Here is an 18426-nt window from a genome sequence, read left to right on the forward strand (position 1 = left end):
CTGCTCTCCATCCCGAAGTCCTCCTAGCTGATAATGGACTTTGTGGATGCTGAAGGTGATCGCAGGAGGGAAAGTGGAAAGAAATTGCATGCTTCTCAGAGGAGAAAACATGCGTTGTGTCATTAATCATAATGAAAAATAGCAGATAATCGATAATACCTTATTTTGGTCCAGCTTCAGACATTAAGGTGATTATAAAGCACTGTAGGATTAGAAAGAATGCAGCATCATTAAGGAATCCCCCAGACAGAAACATTCCACTGATGAAGCGTCTGCTGAAACTATTTAACAACATAATGCTGGCTTTTTTAGTGTCAATGTGTAAAGACTGAAGCCGAGACAAGAAGTGGGAAGGTTATAACACCTCCAGAAAAGCAAATGGTCTCTCTGGTCTTCTCCCCCGCCGGCAGTGTAATATGCACAGTGAACATCCACAGCACATGTCAGAAGGGAGAACCTATTCCTGAGCTCTGAAAAACATGTTCCTTAACGCTGGACAGCCAGTGCGTGACTCCCTTTGTGAAGCAGATGAGTCTATAGGCTATTAATCTACTTACTGAAACTGCCCACGTTGTTGGTTTATTACATCCATGACAACATACTTCCACTGGAAACTGTAACGTGCTACGTAGGAGCTGTAAGTTGTCAATCATTACTGAGCCTGTTTCCATAGAGTTATATTAGCAAAAGCTTAGGTGTGAATTCAGGCCAGTGTCACAGCGTGTGCAGATGTTTGCATCCGGGTGCGAGTACCTGGGACAGGCTGAGCTTTGTGCTTAGAAGCATGAGCCCACACAAACCTTCAAGGGGCTCCCCCACCACTAAATCTTATCCCTGGATACTGCAGAGCAACATAGTGCTGTACCCTTCATAAACAGGATTTGGAAGGGATTTAATCTAAAGTAATGAGGGTAAAAAAACCCAAACCCTAGTCTTCTTGTGTAAGGAATATATCAACACAAGGAGGTAGTGTGTGAAGGAAACAGTGCATTAAATAGCTCTTCACTGTTTTTTCCCAGGAGTTGCTTGCCACTTTGCTGGAGGTGGGATAAGGCTCCTGAGGAACTCCAATTTGATCACCTGTGGCAGTTTCTGCACCCCTTTTTGACTTGATATTCGCATACCTTCAGGTAAATAAGTTGAATTTGCTGCTTCATTTCCTTCCTGGTGATTGTGGGTGAGTGGGGTTCTTTATGGAAATATCACTCACCAGCCAAGGCTGTACATCGGGTCTGGAGATCTCTCCCAAGCACTTCTGAGGTGTTGGAGGGAGTGAGAGGATGATGTGGGCTCAGAAGAGTATCCTATGAAAGCAACAGTGCTTGCGGAAGGGAGAGTCTGAGCAATCTGCATTTCACTACCTGTTGTGCACATATGGTCTGTCCACGAGTTTAACAGAGAAAAAGAATGATCCTAGTAAAACAGGTGATTTTTCATCATACTGTACATAAAGCTTTGCAAGTTTGTCCATAGGTTGCAGCAAGGGTACCACCCTGCAGTCAGTAGTGTCCTGATTGATAGTTAACCAACATGACACTGGCACAGGTCGCCCAGAGAAGCTGTGCCTACTCCACCCCTGTCAGTGTTCAAGGCCAGGTTGGATGGGGCTTGGAGCAACCTGCTCTAGTGGAAGGTGTCACTGCACATGGCAGGAATTGGAACTGGATGAGCTTTAAGGGCCCTTCCAAACCATTCTATGATTCTACGACTGAAGAAATGGAGCAGGGGATAATATGAAGCTTTCTCTGCTTTTTCAGTCCTATTTCTCTGGAGTACACAAGGGGTAAGTTATGGTGCCCCCCTCCAGCCACCCCAGCCTGGGTTACAAGTTGCAAGGAGGAGATATGGAGCAAGCTCTGCAGTGGCTGCTTTCTTTCAGAAAAGCTCCTTCCTGCAGAGCAAGACAGAAAAGGAGGGTGCTTGCCCCAGGGGTGCCTCAGGAGGCATAACACAGTGATACAGATGGAGCACAAGGATGTGCAGAGCACAGAAGGGTTCCTCAGGTCTCTGCTAGTGCCTGGCTGAGCCAAGAGCAAAGAAAAAGACCAAATCCTCCTGAAACAGCAAGTATGGAACCTATTTCTCTTTGTTATGTTGGTGTCACACTCAATTAACCCCCTTGGATGCTCTCAGCTTCACTGATGCACCCCAATGAGCCTGTGGGTAACAAGTGCTCTCCGCTAATGCCTTAGTAATTACAGCAGGGTCCAACCCGGAGGGCTGGATCCGCTCCCCTTTGTACCGTATCATTTCCCTAGCAAGTGTCATTTAGATGTTTTTGGGAAAGAATCCAGGATTTGTTTCGCAGACAGTATTTCCTCAACAGCTCAGTGAATATGAAATAGTTGGAACTAACCATGCAAATCTCACTTGTCTTCTTATGTGGAGAAATGATATATATTCTAAACTCTGGGCCAGGGCTTTCAGCTGCTGATAGGGGATAACTATGCAGACATCAAAGGAACTGTATCAGCTTTTACCAATTGGGGATCCAGCCCTTTATTCATATTTTAACATTCAGAAGCTGTTCCTAGGTAAGGCATTCTTTTCTCTATATTTTTAAGTAACCAGTATTCAATTTTATAGCTGTTCCCTCAGTAGCAGGATTGTTTCTCAGTAGTCAATGTTTAAAGGCCCTTAAAGGCTGAAGGAATTAAGGATGAATAATTTAAAGCTGGTCTGTGATGCGCACTTTTTAAACATGTTTTACAGGCCAGGTAGAACTACTTTTTTTGTCTTGTCAGTAGATATTTTACAAACATGTGCTGGAACCAAAACCTTTTCTCTATTCAAGACTCAGATTTGAGCCCTCCTATGCATCGGCACAGCAGCGTGCTGGAGTCTACAAGCCATAACAAGGAAATCATTATCACCAGCACCGATCAGAAAAGACAAGAAATGAAGCAATTTCACCGTTATTTCCTCTTAAACATACAGGTGAACCAGACATGGGCAGAACTATGGCTCTCCCATCTCAGAAACCCTCATCCCAAGGTAGACACAGAGGAACTGCAGTTTGTTTAACCTAGAGCTGCAGAAGGGCTGGTTCCAGGTGGTGCTGGAGAAGGAGGCATGAGACATGTTGGGTTTTAGCTATTTTTTGAAGGTTGTCTGGGCTACTGTTTTGTCAGCATCCTGTTACCTTCCTAAACAAGGTAGTGCTAAGAACGCCAGCTTAGTCACTCTTGGCAGTTTTAGTAAGCAGTAATAATTGCTGGTAAATGATCCACTAATGATTCACCTTTTAAGATTTCGTTTCTTGTCTCTTCCTAAATCCTTGCAACAGCAAAAAGGTGCTTACTCTGCGGATGCTCAAAATCGGCCCAGGTTTCAGCCTTATGGACTGGTTTCCACACTCCTCATTGTTTCCCTGAATTGCCCAGTGTTCCATTTCTATTTTATTGTTACTCCAGATTTGCAATTAGAAAGAAACTGTTTTGATCATTTTAAAAGCTCTTTGGGCCCAAAACCAACTTCAAGTACTTCAGCAAGACGTAAGGATAGGCACTGCACTGGGAGAGCACAGATTTGGGCTTGCGTTTGCTCTCCCGTCATTTGCTTTGCCTTCAGTAGGTAATCCGTCATCTTTCAAATAAGCCAATTTCATTGTGTCTAGGCCAAGAAGAAGTTAAAATAGAAAATCAGCATTTGGTGTGTACATGGTTGCCAAGAAGCCATTTCTTCTTGTCTATGAAAATAAATAGTCATTCAGAAATGACTGGCTTGCTCTAAGAGATGTGCTAAGTGCTGCCACTGCACCATGGGAGGATAAAGAAGAGGACCCAGGAGTGTGGCCAGCTAGTGCTCCATCCCCAGCTTCCCCCACTAATTCTGTCAAAGGAGATCATTCTTTGAACAGGCCAAAATGTCACTGGATAAATACTGTCTCAGTTAACATAGCAGGGGTGATTAGTGACCTGGCTGGTTATGTCCCCAGTCCAGGACCAAGCTCCATGCAGTCAGATCCCTTTTTGAGGCAAAGTGATTTACTGGTCAATCTGTATATTCCTAAGTAGCCAATCATTCTGTTTATTATGTGTTGTACAGAGACATACCTAGTGATTGGCATGAGTAGCTGTGGAAGAGACTAAATACTTCCAACAAAACTTCATGAATATGAAACTATCTGACCACAGACTCCACACAGTTTGGTTCTTCTCACTGGTGAGAGGGACAGATGGCCTACGTATACCTAATCTCCACTGAAGACGTAAAAGGTGTTCTGTATTTGAGTGTGTCAGAGGCACTGCCCTTATTTTATGTAACTTCCTACAGTTTATACACAGTGAGTACAAGCTTTATAATGCTCTCTGATGACAATGGACTTTGCCATGATTGATAGACAGTTTTATCTTGTCCAGTTGGGGTGGTTTTTTGCTTTTTGGGTTTTTTCTATTGCAAACAACACCCTGCACTTCTGACAGATGTCACAAAACTGTGATAGTCTCCCCTGAACCAAAGCCTAAAGGCAACTAGGTTTAAAATGGGCTTTTTAGGTCACATCTTTAACTTCTGCACTTCACAGAAACAGACTCTGGCACTGAGGTGAGATAAAAGAAACAGAAAAGCATCCAACATCCTTCCCTGCTCTCAGAGTTCAAATGGCAAGGAGCTGTAACAGCTCAGTGGTACTGGCATATGGCTGGTGCTGTCAGCATCTGCTCTGCAGCACCCAGCTGCAGGACCACATCTGAGATAGCTTTGACATCAGAGCGGGATTTCTTTTGGGACCAAACTGTTGTACAGTGACAGTTTTTCACCTTCTAGAACTCATTAGTGCTGTACACAGGAGCATCAGCTGTTGGTGAAGGTTGTGATACGGCACAACCTGCTCTCAATAAATATCTGAGCAAGCCAGAAAAACCTTGCAGTATTGCAGTGCATCAGATCACACAGCAAACACCACAAGCTTGATTTGCAGAGATATTCAACAGATCTGGAGCTCAAGCAAACTCAATAAAAACCAATCCAAGCTATGAAATATTTCTTTGCTGTTACACTCTTAGATACATGTATTTTTTTGCTATAAGAACAATATAAAACCTGAGAGGAATAATAAACAGTAAATAAGAATAAAACACTGTGAGGATATTAAAATAGATAAAACTACAGTACCTCTGTCAGGATACAGGAAGTTAAATTCATGTAGGAACATTCATCAGCCATCAATAATTTACTGCAGAACAAACAAGTGGCATAAGCAGGATAAAGGTAAGTAGATATATAGCAAAGAGAGACAGGTATGGTATGCTTTTTAGATGTTTCATACACATGCAGCATGTTCAGTCTCCCCAACATACATTGGTGGCAGCTCAGGCATCACCTACAGAAGGTCGCAACGGTAAAATTCACCTGACTTACCTTCATGCATCTTGATCTCACAGAGCCTCGGGGACCATCTATTCCCAGCTGCTTAGGCTGAAAATCTCAGCTTTTCCCAATGTTGTGGTTTAGCTCCAGCCAACTACCAAGTCCCACACAACCACTCACTTATTTTCCCCACTGTGGAATGGGGGGAGAAAATCAGAAGGGTAGAAGTGAGAAAACCTGTGGGTTGAGATAAGGGCAGCTTAAAGTAAAGCAAAAGCTTCACACACAAGCAGAGGAAAACAAGGAATTCATTCACCACTTCCCATCAGCAGGAAGGTGTTCAGCCATCTCCAGGAAAGCAGGGCTCCATCACTCATAACAGTGACTTGGGAAGAAGAACACTTTTACTCCGGACATCCTCCCTTTCCTTCTTCTTCCCCAGCTTTGCATGATGACCATGATGTCCCACAGTATGGAATATCCCTTGGGTCAGTTGGGGTCAGCTGTTCTGACTCTGTCCCTACCAACTCCTTGTGCATCCCCAGCCTACTTGCTGGTGGGTTTAGAAGCAGAAAAGGCCTTGGCTCTGTATAAGCATTTCTCAGCAATAATAAAAATGTGAGTTATCAGTACTGACTTGGTCACAAATCCAAAACACAGCCCTGCACTAGCTACTATGAAGAAAATTAACACAATCCCAGCCAAAACCAGCACATTCTCCGCTTCTTATTCCATACTGTTGACATCATGCTCAAGTCCCACACTATCCAATACAACCTCATTAACAACTACTTACCATCCTTCCCATCCTTTGATTTTATACACAGATAACATTCTCTTTGCCTGCGGACCACCCCTGTGAAATGTCTGAAATGCAATGTCCACAAAATGTCCATTGAGTTCACTTAGTGCATGAGTTTGGTTTCCAACTGTTACGGTGGTTACTCAGAACAGAAGAGGTGATGTGTTGCATGAAGTTATTGAGCGTCAAAGCCAACTCAGGTCAGTGCTGCCATTGCACTGCTTCTTGTCCTCCATTGGTTCAAGGTGGTTCCTGCTATAGTAATTCCTATAACATGCAACTCAAATAACAAGTTACAACAGTTCAAAGATATTTTGCATTACAGTCTCTACCCCTGGTCGCTTTGGGCCAGGTTATAGGGTTTTACATTGCAATGAGCTCTTCCCATTGCTCCTAGTCTGTCTAGCAACAAAGGGTTCTTGCTATAGTAATTCCCATACCATGCAGCTCAAATCCTGGGTTACGATAATTTAAAGCTATTTCCACTACAATTTCCAGTCCTGGTACCTTGGGACCAGACCATAGTGTTTAAAATAACTCCCACCCTTGCCCCTGCTCCAGCTTGCACTTATCCACAGACTGCAGTCCCTTAGGGGTGTACCTGCTCCGTTGTGGGCTTACCCACGTCCACATGCTTTGAGGTGCTCCAGCACAACCTCATGCACAGCCACAGACTCTTGAATGCGTGCCTTCTCCATTGTGGAGATGTCCTTGGGCCACAATGGCTTCAGAAGTGCATCTGCTGTGGCAAAGACATAACCACAGCCACAGATGCTTCAAGATGTACCTGCCCTGGTGTGGACACATTCAAAACCACGGATGCTTCAGGGTGTCCTGGACTCATCCACAGGTCACAGTCCCTTTGACTCCAGCTCACACTGAGTTCCAGTCTATCCGGTCCAGCAGCACAGGAGCAGCAGCGATGCCTTGGTCATCTGTCAGCACAGGCACATCGCCACTGCTGTTATCAGAACGTTCCCAGCAGAGAGGATGACAACCAGCACAGCAGTGCAGTGAGCTCTGAAAGCAAAAAGCAGCCACTAACGAGCACTAAACTTTAATGTAGAGTAAGGCAAGTAAAGCAAGCCCCGTGACAAGCACAGGAGCCTGTCGATTAATAGAGAAACAGCAAAATCAGCTATAAATTTGATCTAGCACATTGCAATAAAATCTGTTGTTATCTCAAACACTTTGAGCCCCATGTTTCAAACCAAAAAGGACTGTTGTGGCTTAACCCCAACTGGCAACCAAGCCCCACACAGCTGCTCGTGGGATGGGGAAGAGAATCAGAAGGGTAAAAGGGAGAAAAGGCAGGTGTTCAGCCATCCTTAGGAAAGCAGGGCTCCATCACTCTTTACCTGGGAAGACAAATGCTATCACTCTGAATGTCCTCTTACCTCCTTCTTCTTCCTCCAGCTCTATGTGATGCCATATGGTGTGGAATATCTCTTGTGTCAGTTGGGGTCCTGACTGTGTCCCCTCACAGCTCCTTGTGCACCCCAGCCTACTCACTGGTGGGGTGAGGAGTAGAAAAGGCCTTCTCTCTCTAAGCACTGTTCAGCAGTAAGGAAAACATCCCTGTGCTATCAACTGTTTCCAGCACAAATCCAAAACACAGCCGCACACTAGCTACTCTGAAGAAAATTAACTCTATCCTATCCAAAAGCAGCACACTCGAGCAAAGACATGAAATTGTGTGCACTGTGCATTTACTGATGGTGAAGTTATGAGCATCATTAATTTTATTTCATTTCAGCTGTCCCCCAGGAGAGTCATGGAAAAACCAGAAGGTGAAATTAGACTTAGAAAATAAACATTGCTGATTAGGTTGAAGTGTCTATTAAGCTTGTGTTTGAGTTTCCAGCCCACAAGGAGGATGGCAAGCAAAGCCTGTTAAAGACACGTTTTGACAAGAATGCACTTTTCCGTGGCTTGAACAAAATAAATATAGTAATGCAGAAGAACCTTTTCAAAGTCGGGCTTATGTGCTTGTCTGATCAGCACCGTTTCATCTCTTCTGAATGTCACAGAGGCACACAAGCTGCACCAGCATGCAGTTCTCAAGATAAATGTTTTTCCTCAAAGGACAGCTTGCACATACCAAGGGCTGTACACGCTGCGTTAAGTTAAACACACTAACAAAACACTACTTGCATGTGGAAGTCATCCCCTGGGAAACTTATGAGTAAACCAAGGAACCGCACCTGGCAGATGTTAGTCACACAGCTTAATTTAGTATGGAAAGGCATCGATGTTGAATGGTAGAAAAGAAATACAGTAAGTTAGGTAAGGTAGAAAAGGTTTTTTTATTGCCTGATATATAGGTTAAAATAACATTCTGCCATCCTTTCCAACTGGTGGGACACAGGCAGAGATAAATGGTGTGGGCAGAATCCCTCTAAGGAGAGATGGTGAGCTCATGTGTTGGGGTAGTGCTGAAGATTTGTTGCTAACCCACAGCTTGGAGCTTGGTGTAGGACAGAGCATCTGAGATGTTACCCTGGAAAAAAATTGGCCTAGAAATAGATTTCTCAGATGTAGACTGGGAAATACTTAGGTTGCATCATTTCTGTATGTAAAAGCTAGAGAATCCTTCACTAAAGCAGCACTAAGTCAGCTGTAATGGCTATTTTAGGCCTGGTATTAAGACATCAGTAATTAGAGAAGAGTTTGTCATCAGCAGAAGGTTTTTGGAGTAACTGATCATGACTTTTTTCCCGCTGATGTTGCAGGATAAACAAAAGCAAGACTACAAAGAATACAAACAGAGTTCCCTGGTTGCAGAGTTGGGTAAGCTTAGGAATTGCTTTAATGATTAGAGATGAGAGCTGGACAAAAGATTTCAAAGACTTAAAAATGGTCTTTCTGTACACCAGATAGGCGCTACATTCTGAACATAACCTGCATCTGAGAAATTGGGTGGAAAAATGAAGTGATTTAGAAAACCAGAGAAGAGCTAATCTAAGCATAATAGAGTGTGATTTCTTAAAGTAAATTTAGAAGAAAGAATGAAGTTAAGATCTGGAGGTAAATACAAAATGGGATGAACAGCAAACCTGTGTTTACCAGAGAGAGATTAAACAGGATTAACTTGTAAATTGATTTGAGACCAGAAGCGATTCTCAGGAAAAGACTAATGTAGTAGAGTGTGCTTACCTGGTGTTTGATGAAGCAGGTGAAACGGTGCTGCTCAGACAACTGGGTGTTTTCTTGGAAGCTAAAGGTGGAATGAGACCCCTGGTCCAAAGTCTGTGTGTGCTAAGCATGATCTATTAGAGGTTACAAACAGAGCATTTGGTGCTTTATGTAATAGTGGATTCAAAACAGCTTTTACAGAAGATACGGGAATGTTCTCACTTTTCTCAATCATCTCCTACCATCTCATTGGATGTACTGGTGTTGAAGTGCTCACCTTCACCCCTGCAGCAGCAGCTCAACTGTTCTACAAGGTTCTGCGTGCAGCCAGGGTACAGAAACAGGTCTCTCTCCGAGCAGGGAGCATGTCCAGTGTAGTTTAAAATGCTGCATAGCACTTTGCCACGCTATCACAGAGGCAAAAGGCTGTCTTGTCACCCAAGTCAAACTAAAAGATAATCCCATCACTCAAGAAGAGGAAGTATCCAGCTAAAACACAGCTCTTGGGTGCATAGGAGGAGTTACCTGGGCTGGGAGGTTACCTGCTTCACAGCTGGAAAGCAGGTGGCAGATTTGAGGGAGTCGTTAATTTAGACCAAGGTAAGGGAGGTGAGCCTCACCCTTAGGAATGAATAAACCCATCTGCCTTAAGATAAGAACTCTTTACTTGCTTCCAGTGAAGGAGGGGAAAGATGTGGTGTACAAGATGACTCAGCTGCCAACAGGATGAAGCAATGAAATGGGCAAATGAGATTTGCTCAGCCTTGCAAAATTAAAGCTGAGGGGGAATCCAATTGCTGTTGATTCATTGGGAAGTGAATGTCAGGGAAGGGGTGAATATATAGCAGCTGAAGGAGGAATGGGTATCAACTGCAGGTGGATGTATTCAGGCTGTAAATTAAAATAATGTTCCTAGCTATCATACAAGAAGACAAAAGGAGGCAAGAAAGCCTCCAGAGAAGGGAGAATGAATTCTCCAAAGTTTACATACGGGACTTGATGCATTCCCATGGAATATTTTATATGGTTTCTTGTATGAGAAAACAACCTACCTTAATGAATCAGACCTATACCTCATTATATAAGGAAATGTAGCTTGATGTTGCATATGCTGAAAGATATCCATCGCTAGCAAGTGGCACCAGTCACATTGTACTGAAAGTAAGAAACAGAGATACAGAACAGCCTGGTCCCAGCAAAGGCCACCATCCAAGACCCTTTCCTAACCTCTCTGAGGGGCAAAGGGATGCCTGGTTTGCTCCTACGAGAGTTCTGAGGTTATGATCAGCCCAAAGAAGGCTGAAAATAGAGAGCTGCTTATCGTGGGAAATGCTGTTGAGATCATAGAATCATAGAATGGTTTGGGTTGGAAAGGACTTTAAGATCATCTAGTTCCAACCCCCCCTGCTATTATTAATATGTTCACACAGTCATGAACTATGCAATGTTAAAGTTTCCCAAAGATAAATAATTCCGAAGTGCAGTTTTTAAAGGTTTGCTTCTGGGCAGAAGAAGGATTTTTTTCATTTAAAAAAAAGAAGAAGCTAGCTGGTACAGCGCAGTAGTGTTTCCACAGTATAGCATGAACTACAGTTCCATTTCCTCTGTTACAACTAGTTTGTGTCATCAAATGCACTTTTTTTTCCTTTTCCTTACTTGCATTATACTTAGAGCAGTTTGAGAAGTCAAATTAAGTTTTGATTAAGATACAGGGGAAAAAAAAACCCAGCTGTGATCCAGGTTGACATTCCAGTTTCATCACTGTTAATTAAATCAGATGCGTTTCAAAGTAAGCTTCATGAATACGTACAAGGTTGAGATGCCTTTGCAATTGTCTTCTCCTATTTATTCTAGAAGACATTTTCCGCTGGTTGAGAACTCTCCTACGTGGTGTGCCTGAGCACTGAAACTTGATCTATTGATAAGTTCAGACACAAGGGCTCCATCCTCAGCTAGTATAAGTCAGCTTCTTGGTGCCTTCCATAGATCTATGATGATTTGTATCATCTAGGGATCTACCTTCACCTTTTATTCTGTAGAACACTCATTATGTCTTTCCTTTTGCTTACCATTCATATAATTAAAAGTTCCATCTAACCCTATGTAAAGTATATATCATAGTAACATAGAAGCTGAAAATGTATAGAAATACGCCACTGGGCTGTTACATACCCTTTTTAGCTCTGGTATCTTCATAGATCTTCTCAGTGATATACTCTGCCTCTCTTCATTTCAGAAATACACCCACCTTAAAGCATATAAAATGCTGTTTCTCTGTTGTTCCACTTCCCTTCTCTTTATTATATTAAAGCCTGTGTATTGTTGTTATTAGATGATATCCACAGCATTTACAGTGACATTATTCCTACAGTCACCATCAAGGGTCAAGAACCTATTTAGTATGAACACACTGGCTTATACTCCAGCCACTCCTCCCTGAAGAGCAGTTGCAGTGGGAGCTGAGATACCATCCTTATGGGATGCTTTTATGTCTCTGAGCACTGCAAAACTGTTTCTTCTTTTACACTAAGGAAAATGAGCAAAGTAAGAAACAATATGTATAAGGACAAGAGGACAGAGCACAATGCATACACCACCTCCCAGCTGCACTCGTGATGCATTAACTGCTGCGCAAAGGAGTCAGAAGAGCTGGCTGGCAGCAGCTCATGAAAGGCAGTAGAACACATTCTACTGAACTCTCTAAGATCTGAATTGAACCTGAAATACAGAAAACATTTCTCTCTATCTCAGAAACTAGAAGGTTATGGACATTGGTACCACCTGAAAAGGGCTAAACAAACTCAATCCTTCTTATCTCCGTTTGTCACTTGAAAGAGGTATAAGACTGAAGAACTGTTGCTTCCTGGGGCAGCAGCTCAGAAGCCTTGTCCTACTTTGCTTACAAAACTATTCTTATCTGTGCAGACCACATCCTTGCAATCATTCCCATGACTGTGTAGCATGTAGTTACGTTAAAAAAAGATTAGCTCTCTTTTTAGCAAATAAAACAACCTGCTGTATTTTTATCTATTTATTTATGTCCTCTGCAGAACAGAGAATGTGGACTTTTAAGTATAGAAAAGTGTATGAAAACTTTAAAATAAATTTAATACGGGGATCAGCCAAAAGATTTGGACAAATCATCTGATCAGATGCGTGGAGCAACACAGTCCACAGTTAACCCATATAAGTGGAATAAGGAGCATTTGTCTGAATGATATCTAAGGCTCCCAGAAGCCAAGAAGCCACCATTTCTGCTACTCTTTGGCAATAGTTTGTCTAACTTATTGCACAAAACCACTCACTTTGTATTTTCCTCACATGTATCTGGCTTCAACCTATAGCTGTTAATTCTTGCTTCTCTCTGCTGGATAACAATGCCATTGGAAACAGAATTGTCTCCGTTTGAAGGTCCTCCATGCCATAATCAAGTTAGCACTGTGATCTGCTTGGGATTAATTAAATAAATTGAGTTTTTCCGATCTCTCACGTGGGATATATCTGACCAGATGTGAACTTCTACCCAACAGATGGCTATACAGCAGTAGTCACCATCTCTTTGGAGCCAGCACAGAGAAATGAGCCCTTCCAGGGTGAAGTTCATCTCAACATGTATGCTTAAACCAGAGCAGATAGATGTCCCTTTCAGCTTGCCTGTTTCTCTCCAGGAACAATTAAGGAAGCCTGTGCTTACTGACTTTCATGTCACTGCCTGCATTATAGACCTCTGAATCTTATTCTTCGACTAAGTCATTTTCACAGCTTTGAATCATTTTCTTGCCTTTCTTCTCTACATATCACACTGATAAGACTTTGCAGCATCTCCAGCAGATGCATGATACTAACGCCTAAATATGAGAAGGCCTCACTTTAAATACTGGGAGAGAACACTGGCAGTTCACTGAAAATCTGGCTAGGGAGATATGGCTGGATTTCAATATGTATGCTGTCCACAGCCTCTACTTTCTATTGATTGCACCTTGTTAATGAGATGCATGTGACACTAATGAGGAAACACCTTAATAATTATGGTCCCCCTGGAAAAAGACCAGATGATGCCACTGTTAATCTTGATATCTTTGTTCCATATCTGTTCTCCATTTTTCTGACACTAACAACCCCTGCAGCATCACAGACTTCAGCTTCTTCCATCCCTCTTGGTTTCCAGCATTAGACATTGAGCTGTGCCTAATCATGCCAGGCTCAGCCACTAGCCCAGCCAGACAGCTGCCTGATGTTTTAGTTTTAAACAAATACTTACATCTGTTGAGTTATAAAGCAGGGAAAAATGAACCCATTCTTAATGGCTTTTTTTTTTCCTCTGCCACTTGAAGACAGGCTACAAATTACACAATCTCTGCAACAAAAGATAAAGGATTCACGCATATGAGCAGATCCCCTTTCATTTATAGAAAGTGTGTTTAAGTGTTGGTTTATTAGGTCCAAAGGAAAGAATTGTATTAAGAATCCTTTCTCTTGCACAACACCTTATCCCTGTTTCAGGTGTGGCTGTTGTAATGCTCTCATGTGACAGATATCATCAGTATAACGTATTTATATATTTCTTCATCAGTGACTAAGGCAATAAGACAGGAGGTGATGGGTTCAAACTTAAACAGGGAAAGTTCAGGTTAGATATAAGAAAGAAGTTCTTTACTGTGAGGGTGGTGAGGCACTGGAACAGATTGCCCAGAGAAATGGTGAATGCTCCATCCCTGGCAGTTTTCAAGGCCAGGCTGAGCACAGCCTTGGGCAGCCTGGTCTAGTGTGAGGTGTCTCTGCCCATGGCAGGGGGATTGGAACTGGGTTATCTTAAGGTCCTTTCTAACCCAAACCATTCTATGATTCTATGCTTACTTGCCTGGGTAGCAGGCATTGCTGAGTAGAAATGTGCATGTCCTTCTGGCTGGGAGAAATTAGAAGTTTTTACATTAGAGTCCTGCTGTTCGCTTTGGGGGTCATCTATCACAGACTGTAGGGCCAGGCAGGCATGCCGTAATAACCTCTCTTTTCTGTCTTGCCCACTCGCCCTCCATCCCTGTCTTCTTCACCACATTTACTAGCTGTGATTGAAGACACTTTCAGAAAATACCCTTTTGGACAAGTGTTCCCACTTTTTCTTACCTGTGGCTGTGCCCCCAGAGATGCACAGGCTGTGTTAGAGAACCAAGCTTCAGCCTACACTTGCTGTATCATCTCACATCAACCTCATCTTTACCTATAACCTGGTCCAATAAAGATCACAAAGGCAGATCGTACTGCCTGTTCATGATGTTCTCTTCTCACATGCTCATACCACAGCTTTCTTTTGGAGAAAGCAAGAATAAACTGTGGTAGTGAATAGATTCCTCCAAGGAATTTATTCTTACCGTTAAATTTTGCTGCACACTATTGCAGTCAGTGAGCCAAGACGATTCAGGTGAGACCACAAAATGCCCCTACAGCTCCCTCCACATTAGTCTATAAGTGATTTATATCCATTTAGTTTTAGTTGTTAGGAATCAGCGTTAAGTTAAATCAATATAATGTGGGATTCCATTGATTTGAGAAGGTTCACACAATGGGTTTAAATAACCATTTTCAAAGCGTTTCATACCTTTAGTTAAAAAAGGACACATAAACCAGTTTGAGAGCTACAAATAAAACAAGTATTTTTAGTGGTGGTTAATTGCAGGGGTAGTAAAGACTAGGCAAAACTGAAACCCTTGTGGGATAAATGTGGAAGTGCTGGAGACATGAAATAATTCTGTAAGAATTCAAACCATGTCTGGCATTTTGAAACTAATCTTTACTTAGCTAATATAATCCTGCATTAGAAAGAAAGAAATAAAATGAAGGGCTTTCATATCTTCCCTTATTTTCCTGCTATTTATATCAGAGGATTTTTATAATCATCTGTTCACAACATCACACAAACAACCCTGTGACAATTGGAATAATGTTTCCTAGAGGATTAGGGGAATGTGTAGAAAGAATCACTGCTTCATGTGGGGACAATCAAACACCCATTGCAGGCATCTTTGTTCCTTAATTTCTTTGTGCTGGTACCTTGATTTGTTTCTCAAATTTAACAAAGAAGGGTATGAAGCCACTAAAAAATCTAAAATTACAATGGAACCATATGGAAATATTAAGTTTAGAAAGTCTAAGCACTTAAACCAACTGTTCAGGGTATTTTCCCCTTAATGTGCTTACATAAATCACATTAGTTTTTATGAGAGTTATTTTTCAAATTTATAGACTTTTTTTCAGATGGATCTTCGTCTCCCAAGGTAGCATATGCGGAGCCTGAGTGTGCTTCTGCAAGTTAAAGACCATGGAGCTTAAATTGTGACTCTGACACTGGATTTGTGGATGTCTTTGCATACACCGGTTACCCCAGGACTTTTGGAATAAATAGTATAATCATATAATACTGTTTTAGCTTTTACTTTCTAATGCTCAGCTTTAGAAAGCTGAATTGTCATTTCTGAATACCCAACATTCACGTTACTGATGTAACAGGCAGAATTTGTGTGGCGGTTTTAGAACTGGTCTGTGCTGTCTTCATCTGTAACAAAATCTGGAGAGAAATCACTGACACTATTTGAGCTAACAGGTCACAAAACTGTCTGTCTTGGGCTTCTCATCAATGTTTCACAAAAATCCCCCATTCCTGGAAATAGATGGTTTGGGGGTGTTGTGGTTTAACCCTGGTAGGCACCTCAGCCCCTCACAGTGGGATGGGGAGAGAATCAGAAGGGTAAAAGTGAGAAGAATTGTGGGTTGAGATGAAGGCAGTTTAATAGGTAAAATGAAAGTTAAATGCCCAAGAAAAACGAAATAAGGAATTTGTTCACCATTTCACATTGCAGGCAGGTGTTCAGCCACTTCCAGGAAAGCAGGGCTCCATCATGTGTAATGGTGATGTGGGAAGACAAACACCATCAATCCAAATATCCCCCCTTCCTCATTCTTCCCTCAGTTCTTATTGCTGGGCATGGCATCGTATGGTCTGGAATATCCCTTGGGTCAGCTGGGGTCAGCTGTCCCGGCTGTGTCCCTTCCCAGCACCTTGTGCACCCCCAGCCTGCTCGCTGGGGAGGTGAGGAGCAGGAAAGGCCTTGGCTCTGTGTAAGTGCTGCTCAGAAACAACTAAAACATCTCGGTGTTATCAACACTGTTTCCAGCACAAATCCAAAACACAGTGGTATACGGGTTACTAGGAAGAAAATTAACACTATCCCAGCAAAAACCAGTACAGGGGAATATTTTGTAATTTAGAAAAATAAAATGTCTGCTTTTATGAGTTACGTTGATATTTATGTATTTACATTTTGTATTTATCTAATAATACTTATATAGAATATAAATGTATATTAATTGTATTTTATTTATATAAGCTTTTTCTAGTTTTCATAAGCACATGTACTGAATGTGCCCTGAAGGTTCAGAAAAGCAGAAGACAAATCAGATTTTTCCAATATTTATTATACTATCGAATGCAGAGTTATTTTAACATTGATTTGGACTTTTTTTTTAGTTCACCCATTTTGACTCTGGCATTATTGTGAAACTCAGTGAGAATGTCTTGAGTGTATTTGGCTACACTAAACCCAAGAGAAAAACCAACACACATCAAAGCTCCCTCCCCATTCCACTGCAAGACTGCCCCAATGCAGGTCGATTCCCAGCCCTTGCTACTATTTTGAAGGTATGTGTGCTGACTGATCACCCTACGAAGTGCTGCAGAGCTCACATAGAGCAGGCAGTGCTCTGTGCCTGCCTATCACAGCACATCGAGGGTCTAAGGAGAGAGTTCAGATGCTTAGCTTCCAGCTGAGAAGCAGAAACCATGTCAGACAAAGCAGAGTATCTCACAGATCCTGCCAGCCAAACTAGATTTTGTCTTGGAAATCACTTTAATCCACCCTTTTTGCACACTCCCTTGTGCAGGTATGGATGTAGATTTTGGAGGCACAGGTCTAAAACCCTAACTCTAACCCTACGTACAATCCCACCTTCACCTTCCCGGTGATGGCCAGTGTCTGGGAAGAGAATCTAAGCATATTTACAACATAAATAAGGTGAAAGATGGTCACAACAAGGGTAATGAGTAAGTAGGACAAATCAGGGATGTATACTGCTAGCTAGACCTGCCCTTGGGACAGAGGCTGGATTCTGACTCAGGTTACTCAGTGCTTAAAGTGTCTTTGAACACCGATTACAACACTCCATCTTGCCCCGATGAGACTTGAAAGTTCTTCAGAAAAAGGAGAACAAAAGCTCACCAAAAGGTCAAAGTAGTCATGGAGAAGGTTTTGTTCCACCTTTGATACTGACAGTGACTCAACAACTAGCAGAGTGCCATTAGCTGCTCCCCTTAGAGACCATGCTGTCTTCCTCTCTTCCTCCTCTGCTCTGGAACATCCTCCTCAAGGAGGATTAACTCCTTAGGGCTGGGGTACATTACACACTTGAAGTAATTTCTCTTGGCTAAAAGACTTCAGCTAACAACATAACTTCTGAACAAGTTCAAGGACTATGATCTTCCCTTCCCAGGAACCAGGCTGATTTTTGTGCCAAGAGGTGGTTAGTCCTACTTAGGACATGAGAGCAGTGGGCTGAGAGTTTTATCGAGGCCAAAAACAAACTTACCTTCTAACATCTTCCTGAGGGCAGTGGGATCTTATCCATCACTTGACATCTTTACCCAAGGCTTAGAGTTTGAGTTGTCTCTGTGCCATTCTAAAAAGATGCTTGCTTAGCCATGAGCCATGGGCTTGATATGGGAAACATTGGTGAAACACTGGTGAAATGCTTGTGTAGATTAGACAGTCACAGAATTATGCAGGAGTTCAGTGGTGGTGACCCTCTTACTGCCAATATCACTCTTCTTTTTGCCCTACCTAATGCTTGCTACCAGCTACACTTTCACTGACCTGGGCTCCTCAGACCTTCTTGGTTTCTCAAGCATCACAGTCCTATCAGCCTTGAGAAAGCTTTAGGACTGCTTGGATCTGGATTTTGAACACTTTGCCTTCTAGCTGTCGCCTACTTCCTGCACCTCAAAAAGGAGCGTTTCTGTGTAAGTTCAGGCTTTTGTGGCTTCGAAGTGTTGTTGATAACCAAACCCTCACTTGGTTTCTTCTCTGACATGGGTGGCTTGGACTGGTCAGTGTGCATGAAGAGCCATAGTT

General features: G+C 42.5%; 1 long non-coding RNA gene across 1 annotated transcript; it reads right to left on the reverse strand.

The window, feature by feature from the left end:
* Window positions 1-8503: 8503 nt before the first annotated feature.
* On the reverse strand, window positions 8504-9939 carry LOC136009446 (uncharacterized). The gene is made up of 3 exons (XR_010610568.1): window positions 9525-9939; window positions 9269-9381; window positions 8504-8612 (listed from the first exon to the last, which is right to left on the reverse strand). It is a non-coding gene; the product is annotated as an uncharacterized LOC136009446 (long non-coding RNA).
* Between the last annotated feature and the right edge of the window lie 8487 nt (window positions 9940-18426).

This window comes from Lathamus discolor, chromosome 2 (assembly GCF_037157495.1).
Source record: "Lathamus discolor isolate bLatDis1 chromosome 2, bLatDis1.hap1, whole genome shotgun sequence".
Taxonomy (NCBI): domain Eukaryota; kingdom Metazoa; phylum Chordata; class Aves; order Psittaciformes; family Psittacidae; genus Lathamus; species Lathamus discolor.